The sequence below is a fragment of the Spinacia oleracea genome, chromosome 4, assembly GCF_020520425.1.
Source record: "Spinacia oleracea cultivar Varoflay chromosome 4, BTI_SOV_V1, whole genome shotgun sequence".
Lineage (NCBI taxonomy): Eukaryota > Viridiplantae > Streptophyta > Magnoliopsida > Caryophyllales > Amaranthaceae > Spinacia > Spinacia oleracea.
The window spans coordinates 45,475,766-45,497,074 of record NC_079490.1 but is presented as its reverse complement, the minus strand read 5'-3'; positions in this window follow the sequence as shown (position 1 = coordinate 45,497,074).

Here is a 21,309-nt window from a genome sequence, read left to right as displayed (position 1 = left end):
GGATATAATATGGGATCACCATATAGTAAAAAACTAGTATAATACCCGTGCGATGCACGGTTTATAATCCAACTATAAAGTTATATGAAATCTAAATTATAATGGTAGATAATAATTATCAAAATAGAGCTTATACATATTCTCCTAATTAAAATTAATGGCAGAAAAATCGGTTATTGCTATATTCGGTGTCTTATTTATTTAAAAAATCAAGATAGACAAAATTATTTTCATCCTCGGTCATTCATCACCTAGGTCAAGCATAAATTTATTCTCATCCACCATTCACTTTGATGGATACTCACTTAACACTCGTCCTATCTACTTCATTACCCCACCCATTTATCTTGACTTTGAGGCGGGGTTGAGCCTCCACAAACCATACCCGACTAAATTCGTATCCCATCCCCGCCACGGTGCCACCCACGATAGGAACGGTAACTACCCTCCACAATCCTCATTTTGAGGGGGTAAAAAATATCATCCCGGCCCGTTCCAACACTCACACATGTATTCATACACGCCTAAAATAGTCAAACTCATCCATAGACGCGACATTTTTGTTTAGTAACAGAGTTTTGAATTTTAAAAATTTCGGTCGTCCAATTAGAGTAATTGGGTAAATGAACAAAAAGTTATAATATATAGGTTAGTAGTAAAAAAAAAAATATGTTCATACTCAATTAGATTGGACCCACCCACTTTAGGTCGCTTATCCTTCATCTAATTTAAAAAAATTAGATGAAGGATAAGCGAGCTAAAGCGGGTGGGTCCAATCTAAAATCTATAATCGCTCTGTCACCCGCGACAAATACATTTTTTAACCCATCACCTCCAAATATTCCTCCACCTCGCCCTCTTGGGGCGGATGTGCGGGGTAACTCTCCAAACCCCGTCCCACTAAATATCTAATTTCTGTATATTCCGTAATTAATTCACTTTGCCTTTCAGCTAATTTTGAATAAATTGATTGTATTAGCTACAACATTGATAATTTTTTAAAAGAAAGTGACATGCATAATTAGGATTTGGTGAGTGTTATCAAGTCCGATAAATTCAAATTCATCCAATCTACAAGGTGGGTACATGTTATCCTTATACCCGTTTACCAACATCCAATCTATATTTATTAGTCAATGATCTGTTTATCTTCGTCGCCAGCCCAATCTAAAATCTAAACTCGCCCGTCATCAAGTGTGATGCACTGTTACATTTAAAATGTTAATTTTGCACGAAATTTTATATATATAAGTGATATTGCAATCCTTTACGTTAACATATAAACAATATTTTTATTGTTGCAAACATATAAATAATATTTTTGTTATAATATAAGAAACTACCCCGTGCAATATAAACCGTTATAAGATATAACCATTATCAAGTTGATGGCTTATGGAGTTAGAAATTCCAAAATCATCTCCGCTCCACCACCTCAAATGTGATATATTAGTTAGTAGACCAAATATGATATATTACAATGTCCATCCACATTCGACCAAAGATTCATTTAAAAGTTTTATGCACGTGCCCCCTTAACTAACTTGACTCATTTAAAAATTTATCTTTATTCATCAACATTATCGAACTTAATATAAATTTTAAAATGCAAATTTCAAATTTCTCTAAACTATATGTATGCATACACTCATCACTAACCCTTGTTATGTCTTTTTCATATTATAAGCTTTTGATTTTTATTATACATTTTTAAAAATTTTATTAGAAAAAACTTCGTATATAATCATTCTTTATCATTCTCATCCATCACTTAAGTATCCATACCCACTTAATACTCGTTTCATGTGTACCGGCCCACCATTTATCTTATTGTGATTCTTTTCATAATTAAGTACTAATGATAGGGTGATGATAAATATCGCAAGTTGCGACAACATTTAGTTGTTGCAATCTTACGTGTCGGAGTTTAATTGGTACATATAGGCGCCACATAGGCTATGCTCCATCAGAATATTCTTACAATCAATGCAATATTTTTACTATGACAATGTGTAAATAAGGTAGTCGATATGAAGAAGGAAACAAATTAGAATATTAAGATTTTCCTACCTTTTTTTAAAACATGTATAATAGGTTATATAAGTTGAATATTTTAGTTTCCAATTTAAATCATGACACATAAGCATGACATGTTATCATTGTCTCACGACTTAGATGTTACATGTTGCGACCTTTATCATTTTCGCTAATAATATTTATTTATCGTATTCTCGGTGATATACATATATTTTTTAATAAATGTAAATATATGACATGTGATATTAGTTTTTAAATAGGTTGATGGTAACTCTATATATTTGATAGGAATTTATTTTTCTATAAAATTCACAATTAAAGTTTGTCTTAATATTTGAAATACTATCCTAGCTTGCAGTAAGTAGATTTGTTTATCTAAGTCGGTGTTTTACATGGTCTAATGGGACATATTATTTGTTGTTTAGTTGTACAAAGGTATTACTTGGTATGTATAAGGACCCTGTTTTATTTTCTTTTGTTCGTATGAAACTATTTCCCGATGATTATAATACATCCCACAAATTTTCTCAAACTGAGGCAGGCGGATCGGAGTATATATATAAAAGCATGTTAAATTAGTAGTTTATTTAAATTAAAAATTTATTTCCATAAGTAAAAGAGTACTTCATAATATAATCGATATAATTGTTACCATAAATAATTAGAAGATTTAGGTTAAAAAAATAAGATGTATATTAATATTTCATATAGGTTAATTAACTATATTATAAGAGAGGCGAATTATGGAGTGACATTTGTCATCACCACATTGATTTCATCTCTTTTAGTATAATATATAGATATAGATAGATATGTAAATATATATATATATTTATATATCCTAGTTCTTGAGTAACATATAACATCATCAATCAAGTGTTATGAGAATCAACAAAAGATGTATAACAGAACTGAAATAAACAAAATGAACGAAGAAACCGTATATATACGTATATAGAATAACATACAATGGAAAAGTAGTAATATACTTTGTAGAATGTAAAGATATCCATATTATATATAAATAAAATCAATAGTATATTTAGTTAATCGTATATATATGCATATATAGTTTCCTTATATTTAGAAAATCTAATATTATGTAGTCCATAATAAATTTTTATTTAGAGATAGTTAGAGAAAATAATATTTTAATTATTTTAAAAGAGAGGCGAATCAATGAGTGACATTTGTCATCACCACATTGATTTCCTCTCTTTTAGTATATTATATAGATTTGATCGGATAGCTCTTTTGATGAAGTCATCAATGCCCTTTTTTTTAATTTTTGGAAAGGGTTTTTGAGAGCATCTTGTAGAAATATGAGGGTTGAGAGAGTGAGTGGAGAATTAGTTGGAGAACTCTCACCAATTTACATGTTGTAATTGTGTTTTTGAGAGCATCTTTTGGTGACGAAAACAGTAAAAATGTAGATTTTAGGTTATAGTATACCCGATTAACAAGAACACTAACCACTTGTCTCTACTAGCCTTCCTTTTCTGTTTCGAACTTCCTGGTAACTGACTGACTGTTTGGTGAGATTCTTCCAGAGTTAGGCTTGGGATTATGTCAGAAATTTGGTAGTATTTACACTAGGAAAAAACATCATAAGTTGCCCTTAAAATAGGCTTATAAGTTGCCCTTCATAAGTGCCACCTATGGGGGGGTCACTTTTGTAAAATTATCAAAAGTTGCCCTTAACAAGGGCAACTTATAAGCTTCACATAAGTTGCCCTTGTTTGCAACAAGGGCTACTTATAAGCTTCACATAAGTTGCTTTTGTTGCAAACAAGGGTAACTTTTGAGTTTTTTTTTTTTTTTTTTACAAAAAAAAATCTGCAATATAATTCCTGATATTCTGCAATATAATTTCTGATTTTGCAATATAAAATTCTGCATTATAATTTATAGAATACTGTTTCACCAAACATCAGCTTGACATTCCTCAAAAATGATATAAATTTCAAATTTCTAATAATATTACAGAATTAATTCAAATGTAATTAATTAAATCGATAAATAACAAATTAATGTAAGAGTCACGGATAACTACAAGCCTGCTCTATTTATTACACTGAGGGTAGTTCACAATCGTCGAAGTAAGTAGCCCACTTGTCTCGCACTTCATCCAACTCCTCTTTGGTAAAGGGCCCCTCCCTTGGAGCTTTGTAAACCTTTAAAAGAACAATGTACATGCAAACCAATAAATTAAATTAAGTTTCATATGCGAAAACAGAAATTATAATGGTCACGAAAACAACTTTCTGAGTGTACTAAGATTCATTTCAAGTTCTTTATGCACATCAAAGGCTCATTTGGCTCGATATAGATCATATTTGGCCAAAAATGGCATTTTTGATCCCAAATATCAACAAATGAACCTAAGGACACTTTCTAAATCTTTTTCATGATTCATATGATTAGTTATATGTTTATAAGACTCAGTTCAAGTTCGTTATTCACGCCTATGGGTCATTTGGGTCGATATAGGCCATTTATGGCCAAAAATGGCATTTTCGATCCCAACTACCAACAAACGAACCTATTTCCACATTTTAACCATTTTTCATGATTCATATGATTAGTTATATGTTTATGAAACTCATTTGAAGTTCGTTATGCAAGCCTAAGGGTCATTTGGGTCGATATAGGTCATTTATGGCCAAAAATGGCATTTTCAATCCCAACTACCAACAAATGAACCTATTTTCATATTCTACACGTTTTTCATGATTCATATGATTAATTATATGTTTATAAGACTCATTTCATGTTCGTTATGAACGCCTATGGGTCATTTGGGTCGATATAGGTCATTTATGGCAAAAAATGGCATTTTCGATCCCAACTACCAACAAACGAACCTACATCCACATTCTAAACCTTTTTCATGATTCATATGATAAATTATATGTTTATAAGACTCATTTTAAGTTTGTTATTCACGCCTATGGGACATTTGGGTCGATATAGGTCAATTATGGCCAAAAATGGCATTTTTGATCCCAACTACCAACAAACGAACCTATTTCCACATTCTAACCCTTTTTCATGATTCATATGATTAGTTATATGTTTATGAAACTCATTTGAAGTTCGTTATGCAAGCCTAAGGGTCATTTGGGTCGATATAGGCCATTTATGGCCAAATATGGCATTTCGATCCCAACTACCAACAAACGAACCTATTTTCATATTATAAACGTTTTTCATGATTCATATGATTAATTATATGTTTACAAGACTCATTTTAAGTTCGTTATGCACGCCTATGGGTCATTTGGGTCCATATAGGTCATTTATGGCCAAAAATAGCATTTTCGATCCCAACTACCAACAAACGAACCTATTTCCGTATTCTAAACGTTTTTTATGATTCATATGATTAATTATATGTTTATAAGACTCATTTAAGTTCATTATGCACGCCTATGGGTCATTTGGGCTGATATAGGTCATTTATGGCCAAAAATGGCATTTTCGATCCCAACTACAAACAAACGAACCTTTTTCCATATTCTAAACGTTTTTCATGATTCATATGATTAGTTATATGATTATAAGACTCATTTCATGTTCGTTATGAACGCCTATGGGTCATTTGGGTCGATATAGGTCATTTATGGCCAAAAATGGCATTTTCGATACCAACTACCAACAAACGAATCAATATCTACATTCTAAACCTTTTTCATGATTCATATGATTAGTTATATGTTTATAAGACTCATTTCAAATTCGTTATTCACGCCTATGGGTCATTTGGGTCGATATAGGTCATTTATGGCAAAAAATGGCATTTTCGATCCCAACTACTAACAAACGAACCTATTTCCACATTTTAACCCTTTTTCATGATTCATATGATTAGTTATATGTTTATGAAACTCATTTGAAGTTCGTTATGCAAGCCTAAGGATCATTTGGGTCGATATAGGCCATTTACGGCCAAAAATGGCATTTTCAATCCCAACTACCAACAAACGAACCTATTTCCATATTCTAAACGTTTTTCATGATTCATATGATTAATTATATGTTTATAAGACTCATTCATATTCGTTATGAACGCCTATGGGTCATCTGGGTCGATATAGGTCATTTATGGCCAAAAATGGGATTTTCGATCCCAACTACCAACAAATGAACCTATTTGATTCTACAAGACATCAAAATACTAATGAGGGGTCCAAATTTACTGGTGCAACTTTAGACAGGAATAAGAGGGGATTATTAATCAAATGGAAGAAAAATCATAAGAATATGGTGTATTTCATGCCACCGGTGAAAATTCACCTTGTTCCTAGTGCAGGGAATCGTTCCATGTATCTATTAGTCAGTTTTGATTTTGGGTTGCTTTGGGAAAAAGGTTTCAGGTTGTTTCATTATTTCATTATTGGGTGGAGAATTTTGTTCCCACCATTGCAGATGAATTTTACTTATAGCAAAACAATTGACACCACAATTGCAACTAAAAGAAATGCGGCATGACAATCTCACAGCCTTAATAATCCTCAAGTTTCATAATGGAATTATTAAGGTGTTAAGTTTAAGAAACACATCAAATACAACAGAACTTTTTTACCTCAATGGCAGAACCAGTCATCTGGATAAGGCGGTCAAACACACTAGTCCTCTCCGCTTCAAATGATTTCCAATGGAGGAGACACTTGTAAATTGTGAATGCAGCCACATGCTTTCCCTGATTGAAGCCAATGTTTTTTGCCACACAATGAATGAGAGCATCAACATTCTCCTGCAACAAATATACAATCTCTGATTAGAATGACAACATGAATTACTACTACTTTTCGAAGGTGCTCCTAACAAATATTGGAGTAAATTCTGAACTTGAGTTTACAAGTGCTCCTAACAATGATTGTTGTCGAAGGATCTTATTTTCTGATTCCATGTCAAACATTTTCTCTTCGAGCCTGTAGAAATGGACCACCATTTCATAAGCAGCTTCAAACCAAGTAATAGTATGTATATCCAAAATAAATTAACAAATCTATAGTTGAAATGAAACATAAGAATGTAGCACTCAATAAACCTTTGCATATTTGTTTTCAGCTTTATCATTCTTGATTCTGCATCAAGTGCCTGTTCAAACCGTTCTTCGCTGATTTTACTAATTTCTTCAAATTTCTTCTCTGTTTCATAAATTTTCTACTCCAAAGAGCTAACTAAGACCTGCCAATAACAAGAAACTAGACTTAAACCAGCATTTATCAGAAGCTGATTGAAGGATACCTTATGATGTGGGCCTGAATATCTCCACCATAAGGCCCAAAGAAGCTACAATGACCAATACAGGCCAGCTGGGCCCAGGCCTAGGAAGTAGGCTCAAACCTTGGTACCTAAACGAAATAAGAGCAAATCCTTATTTTGGAAAGCCCACCTTCTCTGAGAAGCCAGACCCAATTCATCAAAGGCTCATCATTGTTGGCCAAATGACACATGTCCTAAATCCCCAAGGGGCACGCATCCCACAGCTAGGGTTGAGGGATCAATTCCCAAGAAACCCTAGCCCTATAAATAGCTCAGATCCCAAGGTAAGGGGCAATCAATTCATTCCCACCAACCAAAACTATCATTGCTCTGCCTTCTTTCTATAAATTACTTCTCTCTCTAGCTTATACTTACTTAAGCATCGGAGGGAATATTCCTACAGGAATATTCTTGTTTTGCAGGTTGCCAGAAGTTCGTGCCAAGTCATACTTGATACCTCAGAGGAACGCGTGACACGTCAGCACCGTAAAAGATCCCACAACATTTGGCGCCGTCTGTGGGGAGGTACAGTGTCATGGCTGAACTTCAATCTGAGCGCGGAAAACCCGAGGAAAAAACGGGACTCCAAGTCAGGGGAGGGGTGTCTAAAGATAGGTCCGACACTCATCGTGACGCGGCAGCTAGCCGCCCTGCTGCCGCGAGTTCTGAGCAGCACTTGTTGAATGGCGCTCACGAAGTCAATCCTAAGCACGATAATGGCAGGATGGTAGCATCTTTATCAGAAGATCCCGACTCACCTATGAAAGGACGCACCCTGGAGAAGGAGAGTCGGCATGTAAAAGAGGAACGTCTAGGAAGATGGACGAGACGAACTTCACAGAAGAATGATGAGGCCCAGGGTCATCACTCTCTCAAGACTCCTAGAAGACAGCATGAGAGCGTCATCCTGAGAAAGAATGGCCGCGGCACTGAGGAGAAAAGAAGGCGAAGGAGGTCGTCCTCTAGGGGTTCCTTTATATTCAACACGGCTCTTGAAAACATCCTCCTGGCTGAGGGACCGAGTATGGGAATAGAACCGTCCCCCCCACGACCGACCACCTCCAGCCAACAGGCCCCTTTTTGTGCTTTCCACGACGATTAAGGACATGACACCCAAAATTGTCGGATGTTGAGAAAGATATTAAGTGACCACGCGGCTGAAGGACACCTCCGCCAGTACATCCATTTAAAGGACGCAGACAAAGAAATGAGCCTCACCTTTAAGAAGTATTCAGACGAAAGAGTTATGGTAATATCAGGGGGAATAGCTGCCGGAGAACCATGTAAGGAAGGATGGCAAATAGGCCCATCTTCTTCGCCCTGCACAGATGAATCTACCATCTGTAGAAATTTCCAAAGACGATTACAGAAGGGCGGCAGCACCATATGACGACGACCCTCTGGTTATAGAGATTAAGGTGGCTAACCTCAAGGTGAAGAGAGTACTGGTGGACACGGGGAGCTCGTCCGACATAATCAGTCTGCAATGTCTACGGAAATTAAAGCACGATCCTGAAGCCATAGAAAAAGTGTTCGGGCCCTTGGTAGGATTCGGAGGGAGCATCGTTCGTCCAATCGGCTCCATCTTGCTCCCGGCCTCTATTAGAGTTACCCCAGTGACCAAAGAAGGCGTCATCCGGTTTATAATTGTAGCGAACCTCACCACATTCAACATCATACTCGGTCGTCCAACACTCAACGACCTAAGAGCTGTGATCGTTCCTCATTTACTACTGGTCAAATTTGTAGGAAGTAACGGACGCGTTGGGTCTCTCTATGGAAATCAACAGTTCGCCAGGGATTGTTACTTATCGACATTGGAGCCAACGGCCTGGGGATCCTCTCCAAAGGGAAAAGAGAAAGCCGTCATAAAACCTCTGGCAACCCATCATAAAACCCGGGAGACACCAATGGAGCACAATGCAGAAAGACGACCTGAACCAGTGGGAGCACACTATGCTATAATTCTGGACTTAGGAGACCCGTCTCGAACGGTCCCCATTGGGATTCACCCTGACGACCCCATGTCAGAAGCATTAGTGCAACTACTCCGAGAATACAAGGAAATATTTGCCTTCACGGTAGAGGAGATGCCAGGCATTGATCCGGCGGTAGCCATGCATAAGCTAAATGTAGATAGCGCTATAAAGCTAGTGCGCCAGAAGAAGAGGAATCATGGAGAAGCAAGAAATTTGGCCGCCGCTGCTGAGGTTAAAAAACTAATGGATGCAGGCTTCATACGTCCGTGTCAATACCCCGACTGGGTAGCTAACGTAGTACTGGTACCCGAGCCCAATGGGACATGGAGGATGTGTGTTGATTACACCGATCTCAACAAAGCTTGCCCCAAGGACAGTTTCCCACTGCCAAAGATAGACCGACTCGTCGACTCAACGGCCGGACATGCCATGATGAGCTTCATGGACGCCTACTCCGGATTTCACCAGATCCCATTGTGGCCCGAAGATCAAGAGAAGACGTCATTTGTCACGGAACAAGGATTGTACTGCTACAAAGTAATGCCGTTCGGTTTAAAAAATGCCCCAGCCACCTTCCAACGGTTGGTGAACACGGTTTTCGCGAAGCAGCTGGGGAGGAATATAGAAGCCTATATCGACAATATGATTGTAAAAAGCAAACAAAAGATGGATCACCTCGACGATTTGCGAGAAACCTTTGAGACCCTCAAGACATACCAAATGAGGCTCAATCCCAAGAAGTGCATATTCGGGGTATCCTCTGGAAAGTTCCTTGGCTTCTTGATTGACGAAAGGGGGATTGAAGCAAATCCGGACAAGGTGCAGTCGGTCATTAATATGACGTCGCCAAGGACGGTCAAAGATGTGCAACGCCTAACTGGATGTCTTGCCGCCTTGGGGCGATTTTTGTCTAGAGCTGGAGATAAGGGTTATTACTTTTTCAGTACCATCAAAAAGGGCACCCAGTTTGAGTGGACGTCGCAGGCAGAGGCCGCCTTCCTTCGTTTAAAAGAACACCTGCATACTTTGCCGCGACTGGTCAACCCTCTCTCAGGAGAGGTCTTGTATCTGTACCTTGCCATCTCAGAGTACGCACTAAGTGCCGTCTTGCTTACAGAAAGGGATGGGACGCAACTGTCTGTCTACTTTGTCAGCCACATGTTGCAGAACGCCGAACTCAAATATCCAACAATTGAAAAGTTCGGCTTCGCCCTGTTCTTGGCTAGTAAGAAGCTTTGTCCATATTTCCTGGCTCATCGGCTGATAGTCTACACGGATCAACCGCTAAAGCGGCCATTCTCCAATCTAGAAGCATCCGGAAGAATGCTCAACTGGGCAATTAAGCTTAACGCATTTGATATTTCGTATGAGCCGCGGAAGGCAATAAAGGGACAGGCATTTGCTGATTTCATTGCGGAACTGACCAAGCCACCCTATTTGAGAAATGAGAAAACCCAGTGGATAGTTCATGTGGACGGCTCTGCCACCCAAAATGGGTCGGGAGCCGGTATTATCTGCGAATCACCAGAAGGGGATATCTATTAATATGCAATGCGTTTTAACTTTCAGGCATCAAACAACGAAGCTGAATACGAAGCCCTGATATGTGGAATTCAGATGAGCAAAGCAGCGGGGGCGGCAGACGTCCTGCTTTTATGTGACTCACAGTTAATCGTCAATCAAGTAAAAGGAGATTATGTGGCCAAGGATGACGCCATGATAAAATATCTGGAAAAGGTCCGTCAGGAAGTTCAGCAGCTGTCTAACTTTGAAATACAACATATACCCCTGTTTGAAAACAACAAAGCAGACGCTCTGTCCAAACTAGCAAGCTCAGCGTCTTGTGATACGCCACGTCATGTGTTTTGGGAAGTAAAGCAGCTCAAAAGCATTGACACCTCAAGGACAAATATTCTAGACCGAACAGCCACCTGGATGGACGACATTGTTAATTTCAAAATGAATGGATTACTCCCTGATGATCCCAGGCAGGCAGAAAAATTACAAAGAAAAAGTACCTGGTTTGAGATATGGAATGGGACTCTATACAAGAAAGCCTTCTCACGGCCTCTTCTTCGCTGCGTAACCCTCGAGAAGGGGCATGAAGTACTGGAAGATCTTCATCAGGGATTATGCAGCTCTCACATAGGAGGGAGGGCCCTGGCAGAAAAAGCCCTAAGAACCGGATACTATTGGCCCACTCTCAAAGAAGACGCTCTCAACTTGGTCAAGCGGTGTGATAAATGCCAACGATTTGCTCACCTAATTCGACGGCCGGCGCAGAAACTGACACCAATCACCAACCCTATACCATTTGCCAAATGGGGGATGGACTGATTAGGTCCCTATACGACGGCACTAGGGGGATTGCGTTATGTAATAGTTGTCATCGACTATTTCACTAAATGGGTAGAAGCTGAAGCTTTGAAAAACACTAAGGCACAAGATGTGAGATCATTCATCTGGAAAAACATCATCACAAGATTTGGCGTGCCTTAGTCTATTGTCTTTGACAACGGGCCACAATTCAAGACGCCCAAATTGGAAGATTGGTTGGCTGCCCATGGTATCACAGCATGTTTTGCATCAGTAGGACGCCCCCAAGCTAACGGACAAGTAGAAGCATTCAACAAAATCATCTCTGAAGGGATGAAAAAGAAGCTTGATGAGGCAAAGGGCTTATGGGCCGACGAGTTACCCAATGTTTTATGGTCTATACGGACCACGGCAAAAAACTCCACAGGAGAAACACCATTCTTGTTAGCTTATGGAGCTGAAGCCGTCCTACCCATTGAAATGTTTGAACTAACTCTGCGCGTCATGTTGTTTAATGAAAACGCCAATTGGGAAATGATGAAGGCGGCCTTGGATTTCTTACCAGAAACAAGAGGAAACGGGACTCTACGACAGCAGCTATACAAACTCCGAATGACAAGGGAGTACACCAAAAGGGTTTCTAGAAGAATACTAAAAGTCGGAGATTTTGTGCTTAGAAAAATGGAAGCCGTCGGACGCGCCAATGAACAAGGGAAACTCACTCCTACTTGGGAAGGTCCATATGAGATTTACGAGGAGGTTCGAGACGGAACATACCGGATCCAAGACATGCAGGGACGTCCGATTTTGCGTACATGGAATGTGGATAACCTCAAGAAGTACTTTTTCTAGATTAACACTTATGTTACCTTGATTATATGTTTTGTAAAGACGTCCAAAACTTAGACGCACCATGTAGCATGCTTTAAACATTAAATGAAAAATTCCTCGCAAGCCGGCCTTGATGGGAAATCTTTATGACAAATATGTTACCAAATTCCTTGGAGAAATGCAAACTAACGTTCTCCCAAGAAATAAAGACTAGTCGTCTAAAGGCCTAAGAAGTGGCCCAGATTAGCACCCTCACTAGGCTGATCACCTAGAACACAGGGGTCACACATTTCTAAAAATAGCTATACAAAGTAGCTAAAGACCTCGGCAAAAAGACCAGGGCAGACATTTGACGTCTCAATTCAGAGGCGTCAGATATAATCGTAGAATCAATCACAAATAAACAGATGACAAAAGCTAAAGAGCAATAAAACGTTCAAAAGACGCCATGTCATTCCAAAAATTAGTCATAATTACAAAAATTATGCACATAGTTCCACTAAGCAAGGCGTCACGAAAATAAGCTCAAAATAAATACAAGACGCCTAGGAGCTCTCATTCCTCATCCTCGCTGGGAACAAACTCAGGAGGAGTGCGTCCTTCCTTCTGAGCCTTCTCCACCTCAATCTGATAGGTGAGGAACTTCTCGAACCAGCTGAAGGGACGTTCACTGGCAAATTCGGCATTCCATGCAAGCTCCATGCCCCTTCGGGTTGATTTCTCACCTAGCATGGCCGACTGGTCGAGAACACTCTTTGACGAAGAAACCTCCTTGCGAGCCGCCTCCAGCTGGACCTCCAAATCCTTAAACTGAGTCTCAAGACGAGAAAACTCTGCTTCCTTCTCCTTAATTTTGTCAGAAAGGTCCTCCATTTGAGAAAAGTTCTGATCAATTTGCAGGAGACGAGTCGCGTTCTCAGCATTTTGGGAGGCCAGGGCGTTGGTCACAACGTCAATCTCCTCCCGCCTGTCAAAATGAAGTTTCTCCAGCTCAGCAAAATGCTGATCGCCACACTGACTGGCCAAGAGACGGTGTCGAGCCTCTTCGTGCACCAAAGCAGTGCGCCACTTCTTCAGCGAGTCCACCAGAATGAACAGCTGCACAAAAACCAGCAAGAGTAAAACACAAGAGAAACAAGAATATGTAAATAATAAAGGCATAATGAAACTCACATCCAGTGCCGAGGACTGCATAGCGGCAAGCATATTCTCGGCCGCCTCAGGAAGGGTCTCAGCATACTTGGGAGGAATGGCATTGCGCATCAACGTCATTATCCTCCTTCGGTCATGAGAGTTGAACCCGCCTGAAGAAGGGATCTGATCCAATTCAGCATCAATGTCTTTCTGAGGGTCGGGTATTTCTATGGGAAAAACAACGCCTTAGAATCCCTGGGAGAGACTATAGAATTGCTAGACGAGGAACGGCAGGTGGTTACGATGTTGGAGTAAAACTTACCCCCGGAATTCCTAGCTCTTTCCGCCGCCTTCAGAGGAATATTCCGGCGGACGGCTTCAGCAATCCCCGCAAGAGGATCGACCGTCGCTCCAGCTTTCCGAAAGCTAGGAGAAACGGATGCAGCCTTGGGGACGACAAACACCTTAGGAGCCTTCGAAGCCGTTGACTTGAAGACGGGTTTCCCTGTGCCGCCAGCCCTGCGCTTAGAAGAAGGTGCCGCGTCCGTGACCGCCTTCCTCGCATTCTAAAGAAATGAAAACATATAAGTGGCAAACAATAATGGGAATTACATAGGAAGGCTTGATCAATACCTTCTCCTCAGCAGCAGTAGGGGGAGCCATCTACTCTGGGACGACTTGCTGGGCCGCCTGCTGACGCTGCCAAGCCTTAAAGGTGCTGGCGTCAAGTACCTTTGCCAGCCAGGACGGCATATCCACTTGGCCTTTGGAGGCATCGTCTAGCTTATCCATGGCCTCGTCTGAAAAAACAAATAAAGACATTAGTAAAGTAGTTTTGATGAAACAGTGAAAGATTTGAGGTATAGATTCATTACCTCTCGGCATATACGGACACAAGCCCACAGCCGAGAGGAAAAGGGGATCGGCCAGTTGATCCAGATGAGGCAACCACCCCTCGGGTATGTAGGCCGTCTTGTCCTTAACTATGAGCGGCTTGGCCTTGAACAAAGACGAGATCCGTTCCAATAGATCGGCGGAGACCGGAGGGAAAAAGCTGCCTTTCCAACCAAGTTGGGCTTGACGGTCCAACGTCTCATCCGCTCGCACATCTCCAAATTGGTGGTTTTGATAACCACCCACTTTTTTCTCCAGTGATGCCATTTGGACGCCTTGCCCATCACCGTCCGATAAGCTCCCTTGTACGTAAGAATTAGCCAACCCGCGGCAGCTTTGGAAACTTGGGACATGGAGGCGATCCTCAGGAATGCCGGGAAGGAGGGAGTAATACCTTCGAGCTCCTAACGAGCGATATAGCCGAACACACAAGCCCAAGAGTTGGGGGACATTTGATTCAGGCCAATGTTGAAGCCGTCCAGCAATTCCACCACAAAGGGGTGAGGGGGGAATCTCATGCCAAGCTTCAGAAAGGAGCTGTACACGGCGAATTCCCCTTCAACCAGTCCAAAGCTGGTGCAGTCCATACCAGCCGGCATACGAAACTTATACTCCGAACCTAGATTTAGAGACTTCCCATAATCCTTCCCCTGGATGGTGAGGAAGGTCAGCCACGGCTGAAGTGGGAAGATTGCGCTGGGGTGAAGGTGACCTTCCTCCCCACCTGACGTGCTCGCCGGCGCGACATCGGCGCGCTCGTTTGAGGGGATGTCCTCCTCCATGGGAGAAGAAGATTCCCCTTCGAATTGCTCTTCGTCTTCTATTCGCGCCATGAAATCCTGCACAAGCTGAAGACTTGGCTCAAGACGAGGGGCATTACTTGAAAAGAGAAGGCGTCAAAAGGACAGGTTGACGCCCTCAGTTTAACGTAATCCTTGCATAGTTAAGAAAAGAGAATTGGTAGGGATCAAAATCAACAAACAAATTTTCTCAAAAGAAAGAATTACCTGATAGATCAAAGAGAATTTTTGAAGAAACTTGATGAAGAACTGCAAGAACAGGGCTTTGAAGATTGTGGCGGCGCTACAGTGAATTTCGGTGGATGTAAGACGCCGGAAATCGCCTCCTCTTATAGCTCTCAAATAATCACTAGAAATGAAGGGGAAAGTCACTCAAAATGGCCACTTATTTATGGAGGGGTAAGAAATGATTACCCCTGCCACGCGTCGTCATCCCATTGAACACTCCAAGAGCAGTGAAAACTAACGTCTGTTTTCACTCCTCATGAGGGGCAATTGATGTGGGCCTGAATATCTCCACCATAAGGCCCAAAGAAGCTACAATGACCAATACAGGCCAGCTGGGCCCAGGCCTAGGAAGTAGGCTCAAACCTTGGTACCTAAACGAAATAAGAGCAAAGCCTTATTTTGGAAAGCCCACCTTCTCTGAGAAGCCAGGCCCAATTCATAAAAGGCTCATCATTGTTTGCCAAATGACACATGTCCTAAATCCCCAAGGAGCACGCATCCCACAGCTAGGGTTGAGGGATCAATTCCCAAGAAACCCTAGCCCTATAAATAGCTCAGATCCCAAGGTAAGGGGCAATCAATTCATTCCCACCAACCAAAACTATCATTGCTCTGCCTTCTTTCTATAAATTACTTCTCTCTCTAGCTTATACTTAAGCATCGGAGGAAATATTCCTACGGGAATATTCTTGTTTTGCAGGTTGCCAGAAGTTTGTGCCAAGTCATACTTGATACCTCCGAGGAACGCGTGACACGTCAGCACCGTAAAAGATCCCACAACACCTTACACCAGGATTCAATCACGCAGGTAAATACAATATGAGCTCAAATGTAATATGCTCAACTCAACTAGTGATCAAGATGAGCTAAGTTGAGCTCTAGTTCAAATTCAAATGAGAGCCAGTAAAAAAAATGTGTTTTTTAACAAACCATGGGTATCATTCTTTACTTGAACTGACAAATGTATTACTCAAGAGGTAACATCCTAGAAAGTTTGCATCCTATTCAGGCAACATAGCCTTTTCCTAATGCCTCAAAAGCTTCATCAGGGAAACTGGAAATCATATACATCTACCAAGATAAACACTGATTTAAAGCTAACAGCCATGAAAGAAAAATACAAGAAAAGGGTTTCACACATTCATATTTTGATCTCCAGAGGTAATAAGGTATTCCCTTTCTCTGCATCTAGTAGTAACATGGCTGGTTCAAAATTACACAAGCATAGAAATAGTCCTAAATGATGAACGGTTGAAGTGTAATAACTGTGATGATCAGTAGCTGAACATATCAGTTTTTGATGTGTTCAGCAGCTAATCTGTTGTTGAACAGATCAGAAACTGAACTGTTCAGCAGCTGATCTGCTGCCAGGCTGCACGCCAGACTAAACCAGCAAGACACAATACTGGTGCCAAAGTTTTTAGATTCTTTTGTCTCTAAGATTTTAGAAACCTATCAAACAACTACCAATTAATTAGAGCCTAGTCTTGTCCTTATATATCATTTTACATGTTTAAAAAACTAATAACTAGTAAATTACAAATTTTAAGTAACACAAAAAACAGAAAATTTAAACAACTATCACTAAATCTAATAGCCAGAACAATTAGCCAGCAGTTAGTTGCCAAATAGGCAGCCATCTTCACTCAATCTGAACGGGAGAATATACAAAATTATCCCAGTGTAACGTGATGGAGAATTTATGTGAATCTCTTTCTTAACACAAAATACTTTGGTTGTAAAATTAAAAGTATCACCATTCTCCTACGAAATCTAATTAATTAGGCCCCGTTCGTTATTGTTTTTTGCATCAGTTTTCTGTTTTTTAGAAAACTAAGAACAAAAATATGGAAAGCACAAAAATTAGTTTCCATTTTTTTGTTGTCATTTTTCAAATCAATATGATTACTATATGGATGTCAACTTTTAAGTAAATTAGGAAATAATAAAGTTTAAAAAAGAGAGCTTCTACTAGCTTACATTACCTATTGTACCAATGCCAGCTAATGCGATTCCCAACCAATCTACAACATTCATAAGCTCCTTCAAGTAAAAATGGGAGAAAATGGAAAGTATAGCAAGTCCACATCCAGAAACAGGTTGGATGATAGATACCTGTAATGGTGGGAAAGCGATAGGAAAATCAAGTTGGTTTCAAAAGAACATAACCAACTTAGCACGATGTTGACCATTAAAAGTTGTTGTATGCAACATAGGCTTCATTTATAGTTGACAATTTAGAATAAAATACATAGGGATTGTTGAGAAAAGATGCATGAATTTGAGAAAAAGTGAATTCATTACCAGGATACAGGCGATTAACAAGATTTATAGAAAAAAAAATACAAACCAAGACGCTAAAGAGAATATAATTGTTGCAAGTGCAAGCAGTATAATGCTGCTTCTGCTACAATTTACACTCAACAAGAAACAATAAAAAATCTAAACATATCATTCACTAATGAAGAAAACAGACCCATGCTTAAAGCAGCTTAGAGACAGGTGCTAGATACCAAGGTGACGATCACAATTCATAGAACAAGCGAAGATAGGGAAAACTCAAAACTGAAAGAGTGAATCTCAATAACAGCTATCTATAAGACAAAAGACACTATTAACACAATTTCTACATTATGTCTACCTATGAATAAAGGAGACATACTAGCTTGTCCTTTGTTTCTAGCATAATTATCCTGCACACTAGTAGCAACTCTTCCATCAAAGTAAACCTTCAAGCATCGGTTTCTAAATACCAGTTTGGATAAACTGATGTTTGTTCAGTACAATGTAAACCATTACGTATAAAATGTCACAGAAAAGACAACACGAGACAGTTTTAAGGTTCCTCGCCATCTCGCTTGTACCGGAATCCCCACCACCGCAGCAATAAACACCAAAGTATAATACACAATTTCCCAACAAGAGCGGTTGAAACTATTTAAAACTATATCCTGAATTTTAAGCTAAATTATTTTCTCATTCCCTGGACAGCAAGCCATGGTCTTTTGCAGTAACTACAGGAACACACCCATGAGTCCATGACAGGATGACCATATTAAGTTCTATTTCTTTCACTTCCAGAAGGATAGTAGTTTAAGGCCCACTAATAACAAAAATATGGAGTATCTTTCAAATACATGGAAACAACTTACTGGAGCAAGAGATAATGCCCTCAACATCAAAAGTGCACCACCAATATCCATCAAAAAGCCTACAACCCAAGCTCTATTATACGCATATGTCCTGATCACCTAAAAGCATAGATGAGCTTAAAGAAGAGTCAAACAAAAAATCATTGAGCAATGACTACAAGAAAAGATTCTCATAATCCATCAATTAAAATCAGACATGGTATCAAACATTGACACAAAGAGTAGTGTAACATAATACACAAGGCGTATCAAGTATCAACTGAATAACCCATTTCAATACGATGAACCCGATTAAACCCAATTAAACCATAAAAAAATCAGCAATAACAACAACCAAAATCCTCAAAAAACCCAATTAAACCCTCTTTAAACCCTGGAAATTCCTATTCAAATTCAAAAACAAAATCACAAACTAAATTTGTACAATTTATAAATTATATTCACAACAAAATTCGAGGAATAATTCAGCACATTCGCACAATAATTCACATCTTAAATTGCATAATGAATCGAAGTAATTCCCAGCTTGCACAAAAAATTCGCAGAAAACAGAAAAAATATAAAACAAAAATCACAACTTTTGAACAAACAAAAAATTCAGAACTTGATCCCATACCAATAAAAACCCTAAATCGAACACCATTGAAGTCATTGCCGGTCGAGTGGAGAGAATTTCACAATGATGGTTCTTCTTGTCGAGGTCGTCGCCGGTGGAGGGGAGATAATTGTGAGATTGGTGCGAGTGTTTAACTTCGAATTGAAGAGCAAGTGAAGAGTGGGAAGATGGAGAAGATGGAGAAGAAGAGTAGTGCGCGGGGGCAGCAAAAACAAAGGGGAGCACGAGCACCAGCAACAAAGGGGAAGCAGCGAGAAAAAGATGCGCTTCCCAGGAATTAGTTTTATTTATTTATTTTTATTTTAATTTTTGTCACTCAAAAGATGCCCTTGTTAGACAAGGGCCACCTTTAACTAGCCACTTTTGATGGTTTTTCTACTAGTGTCAGGATGGGCTGAGTAATTATGCGGGCAGAGTCTGCTTAACAATGTGTTAAAACGGCAGACGGTCGCGAATACAAGACAAAGTGCAGCTTCGTTTAATTCTCAAGCTTAGGGTATTTGGTAGTAAATTGGTGATAATTTGTAATTGGTGTCGGTTCTGGATTACAGAGGTTCGTATTTATAACGTACCCGGTCGAAATAACATAGACGTTTGAAGAGTTCGAGTTTTCAAGAAAGTCCAATGGCAGCGCCAAACCTGACATCCCATCCAAAAATCTATATGTGACGTGATTGGATGAGAATCAAACTGTAGAGCCATAATTGAAGGAAATAATTCCCTTGGTCCAAGTATGCATTCAATGTTAAGTCTAATAAATGCGGTTCAGTATTAATTAACAAGTTAATAATTCAGTGAGATCAAGTGAGCTGAATGCCTAGCTAGAGGCCGCTTCAGTTCAAGTGGAATTAATGATATTAATCCACAGCTTACTCTTGACTGAACCCGTAGGGTCACACAAATAGTACGTAAATGGATCAAGTATTTAATGGCATTAAATACTCTATCTATGGATATTCGGAATCGACGGATCTTGGTTTCAGTGGAAGCTGAGATCGTCACAAGCAAGAAATGAATACTCCGGAAACGATGATATTGCCGGAAACGGAAATATGGATCGTATCGGAAATATAAATATTATCCAAGTCGTAGATGTTGCTGGAAACGGAAACATGGTACGTATCGGAAAATATTATCGGAAATGGAAATATTGCCGGAATCGGAAATATTGCCGGAAACGGAAATATTGTCAGAATCGGAAATATTATCGGAATCGGAAAATAGTTCCGGAAACGGAAATATTAAATATTTGTTCGAAACGGAAATTAATTTCGGAATCGGAAATATTAAATATTGTTCGTATCGGAAATGAATTCCGGAACCGGGAATTTAATCGGAAACGTATCGTACGAATAAGCATCGGACGAGGCCTGCCGGACGAAGGCCCAGCACGAAGCCAGGCCATCGCCCAGCAAGCAAAGACGGGCGCCAACGCCCAGCCCAAGGCAGCGCCAGGCCCACCGCAAGGCAGGCCCACCGCGCCAAGGCAAGGTTGCCCAGCGTGGGCTGCGTGGGCCGAGCGCACGCGTGCGGGCGCCCTCGTGGCTCCGTGCGTGTGTGTTTGTGTCCATGCACAATTCCTAAATCTATTAGGATTTGGTGTATGATTAAACTCCTATTCCTATTAGGATTATTTAATTAATTAGAGTCCTTGTAGGATTCTAAGTTTAATTAAATCGTATCCTACTAGGATTCCAATTCCCTTTCCAAACCTCTATAAATAAGGGCCTAGGGTCATAATTTATAAACACGATTGAAGTATTCAAAAGGGTATGTTTTGAAAGAAAATTCAGCCACACTCTTGCACAATAATAGCCGAAAATTCCTAAGCACCTTAAGCGCGATTCTAGTTGGTCAATCTTGAGGCGGATCCGGACGTACTGTGGACTATCTATGGAGGGACGACACTTGGAGTCCTAAAGACTTGTTCTTGTTCGGTTCGGGCGCAGCTAGGGAGGGCACGCTACAAACTGTATGCATCTATACTATGCTAAATGATTATGTGTAAATAATATGCTTTCCTGGCTTTATGGTTTTTCCGCATGATTTAT